The sequence below is a fragment of the Meles meles genome, chromosome 12, assembly GCF_922984935.1.
Source record: "Meles meles chromosome 12, mMelMel3.1 paternal haplotype, whole genome shotgun sequence".
NCBI lineage: Eukaryota > Metazoa > Chordata > Mammalia > Carnivora > Mustelidae > Meles > Meles meles.
This window is the reverse complement of record NC_060077.1, coordinates 21282346-21286195: the sequence shown is the minus strand read 5'-3', so window position 1 is coordinate 21286195 and position 3850 is coordinate 21282346.

Here is a 3850-nt window from a genome sequence, read left to right as displayed (position 1 = left end):
TTGAATCAGTTCTTGTTATTTTATAAAACCTATTCTGGTCTTAGGTTTCTTAATCTATAGGTTAGAAAAAAAAATTGCTGCTTTTCTAAGATACACGGAAATATTTTTGTGACTCGGGAATTATCTGATTTTGTTAGTCTACCTGTAGTTTATAAATTAGGCAAAGGACGTTGGTTGTCAACATTTCTAGAAGAAAGCCCGATCTTCCCAAAGGCTTGTAAATCACGTTTCTGTCATGTATCACAGTGCCAGATTTCACATTACTGGGTAGATGTTGAAGAACTAATTAAAGGTTTTTCAGGAATGGATTTGGCCTAAGTTGCAATGAAATACAGAAGAAAAATTAACTTCCTGCCACTTGCAACTGTGAGCGAATATGTGTATCAAACCTCCCACTGGGCACAGCTCAGAGAGCAGGGCTAAAGGTCACAAAAGATCAGAAGGTCCGGCGAGGCTCAGAAGAACATAGCACCAATACCTAGCATAAGGGAACAGAGACTACCCTGTTTGTTGCGAGAAATGCGAGCTGCTGTTGGAAATCATTTTGTCATCCATCACTGTTAACTGTAGATTCTTTGTAAGCGTCCTTCATCGGGCTTATGATCTTCCTTCTTTTTTTACTGAGGGTCCTGACCATGAATGGATATTGAATTTTGCCAAATGCTTTTTCTGTATCTGTTGAAGTGATGGTGATTCTTCCTCAGGCTGATGATGTGGGAATTCCTGTATTCGTTTCCTATTGCTGCTGTAACCGATGACCACAAACCTAGAGCCTTCAGACCTCACAAACGTAATATCTTAGTTGTGTAGGTTAAAGGTGTGGCATGGGCTAAAATAAACAGGTCAGCGGTGGGTTCCTTTCTGAGAAGGCGTCCTCTTGCCTTTTTCCAGCTTCTAGTGGAAGCTGGTCGTGTTCCTTGCCCGTAGCCCCCTCCAAGAGGAAAGACAAAGCCAGCAGTGGTGATTAACTCATTCCCCTATCCTTTCTAAGGCTGGCCCTTCTTTCCTGGCTTCTACTTTTAATGATCCTTGTGATGATGTTGGGACCACTTGAATAATCAGGATCATCTCCTTATTTTTTTTTATTTTTTTTAAGATTTTTTAAATTTATTTATTTGACAGAGAGAGAGATCACAAGTAGGCAGAGAGGCAGGCAGAGAGAGAGGAGGAAGCAGGCTCCCCGCGGAGCAGAGAGCCCGACGCAGGGCTCGATCCCAGGACCCTGAGACCACGACCCCAGCCGAAGGCAGCGGCCCAATCCACTGAGCCACCCAGGCGCCCCTCATCTCCTTATTTTTTCAGGTGATAGGCAACCTTAGTTCCATCTGCAATTTTCTTTCTTTTCTTTTTTCTTTCCTTTTTTCTTCTTCTCTTTTAATCTTTTTTCTTCTCTTTTCCTCTTCTCTTTTCTCTTCTAGAAAGGCAGACTGCCACATGAAGTGCCTCATTTGGTTGTACTTGGAGTCTTGGAAGTTTGAGTGCCTTGTGTTCTCCTACGGAGGGGCCTTGAGATCTAGCTTGGACATTCTAGCAGGGGAATGCAGCTATGTGTATATCCTTGATGGAAGAAAGGGCCTCTTCTATGTGGGAAGGCCATCCTCTGCCACCAAGCACACAACTTCAGGAGGGAACCACATGGAGCAGTGGGGAGGAAGGGGATACCTGCCTAGCCAGCCAGATCAGCCAGATCAACCCTGGTGATCAAGGGGGATGATGGATGCCACAGCTAGACTGCTCGCATCCCCACCTGCAACTTTAATTACCCTTCACCATATAAGACCACATCTAGGCAGATTCCAAGGATTAGAACAGGATCATCTTCGTGGGGGCAGGGGATACATTACTCTGCCTTAGAGACCCCGCCCTGGAGTGTCAGGAGCAAGGACAAATTTGAATGTAGAAACCCCCCACTCCACAGTTACTTAGGGAAAGAATAAGACAGACTCAGGGGAGACCCCTGCTGGAGTCTCCCAGGACAGAGCTCTTAAGCACCTGCCTGTGTCCTGTGCTCATCTCCCCATTGTCCTCCTCACTCTCTGCACACTTCCCTGTGTGGAAGGTTTGTGGGGAACCCCTCAAATCCCTCAAAACCCCTGCTCCGCTCTCTCACTCACCCAGCTCTTGGTTCTTCCCCCACTGCCAGGGTCTTTGGTCCAGGCAGGGCTGACTCAGCCACTTTCGGTGTCCAAGAGCCCAGGACAGCTGCACTGAAAACAGCCACCATATTGGCAACCAGGTCTCAGGGGGATTCTTGGGTTCCAGGTCAGGCAGCCTGGGCTCTCCATCTCCGGGCTACAGACTGGAGATGAGCCTAATTATGGCCTCTCATTGGGGAACATCTTCTTGGTGCCTGTGTTGTGTTCTAGGCCAAGAGGGAAGTGGGAGAAAGACCTCTGGGCTATCTGTACCTACTCCCTGCCCTCAGCCTTTCTCATCCCTGTTGCTCACTGGGAAAGTGGCTGCTGCTGAATACTGGGGAAGTGTCCTGGGGGTTCACACATGGCTGTCCTTTCTCTTCTGGTCCCCTGGAACTGGTGTTGCTGCATCCCACATTCTATGGTCCTGAGTATGGTCTGCTAACTCAGCAGTCCTCACCTTCTGGGGCTCTGGCTCAGAAGATGACTCCGTCCAGCACCAGAAGCATCAGCGTGGATTTTCATGTTAGCTCCTGGAACCAGCTTCCCTCAAGGAAAAACCTCAGGGTCTCCCCCCACAAAAGCTCTTGCTCCCCCACCTCTGGATTTTTTATCTGCATGCCCGAACTACAGGCTCGATCAACCCCTGGGTCCAAGCTTAGGCTGAACGTAACTGGCTCGTTCCAAGCAGGGCTCGGGTCCACCAGGGTGGAACACCCATGAGACCTCCTGAGCACTCTCTCACTGTCCCTGAGGACCTCCATGTGCTGTCTGCACGCGCCCCCCCACCCCGCCCCCCTCAATCAGGGATGACACAGAGGGAGGAACCACAGGTTGAAGTGAAGGTCCGCCCCCACCGCTGCCACAGTGGGAAGGGGGTTGCTTTGGCTGGTCTGTCACTGGCCTTTGTCCTTCCAATGTTCTGAATCTGGAACAAGTGCTCTCTGATTTCGGGCTCCCCCTGGGTCCCTCTCCAGTGATCCACGTGGAGGAAGAAGCTGTGCCATGGAGGCCACTCCCCTGGGCTCCAGGCTTCGCAGTGGAACAGAGGCTGCAGCCTGAAGGGGAAGCTCACGGGCAGTAAGAAGTGCCCTGTCTGTGAGGAGGGGGCAGAGGAGGGGGGGCATGGGGTGCAGTTGTCTCTCTCCAGGGTCCCCTTTCTCTAAGTGTCGCTGGTCCTCAGGCAGCAGGGGGTGCTGAGGCCCTGCCCTGTTAACACCTGTACGGCACAGCTGCCGCTCATTCAGAGTCCTGAGCAGAGAGCCCTGTCAGAGCTCAGGTGTGGGAAGAGACGGATCTGCAGGACCCCCTCCCCCCCCCCACACCGCTCTCCCACTGAGTGGAGCAAGCAGGAAGCAGAGCGCCGGTGCATGTCCCTCCCAGCCTAGACCCCTCCCCTCCCCCTGCTCCCTCTCTGTTGTGATCTGCTATTGGCCGTTTCCTTCTTATCTGAGGGGCATAACATGACAATAACTTCAGACTCACCATTCCTGTGTCTCTCTCCCTCTATTTCAGGGCCCTGAGCACAGTCAGCCATGTCTTGGGAATCTCCGTGTTGGGCTATCCTGGGCAGAGAGGTACCTGCCTTGTCCTGGGCAGGGCAACGTCTTTGGACCATGAGGTTCAGGCTGCTGTCAGATGCTCTCTGGTGTTGCCCACCAAACTGGGATGCCCGGAAGTTCTTGGCTCTCACCACATTCCAATACTACGCTTGC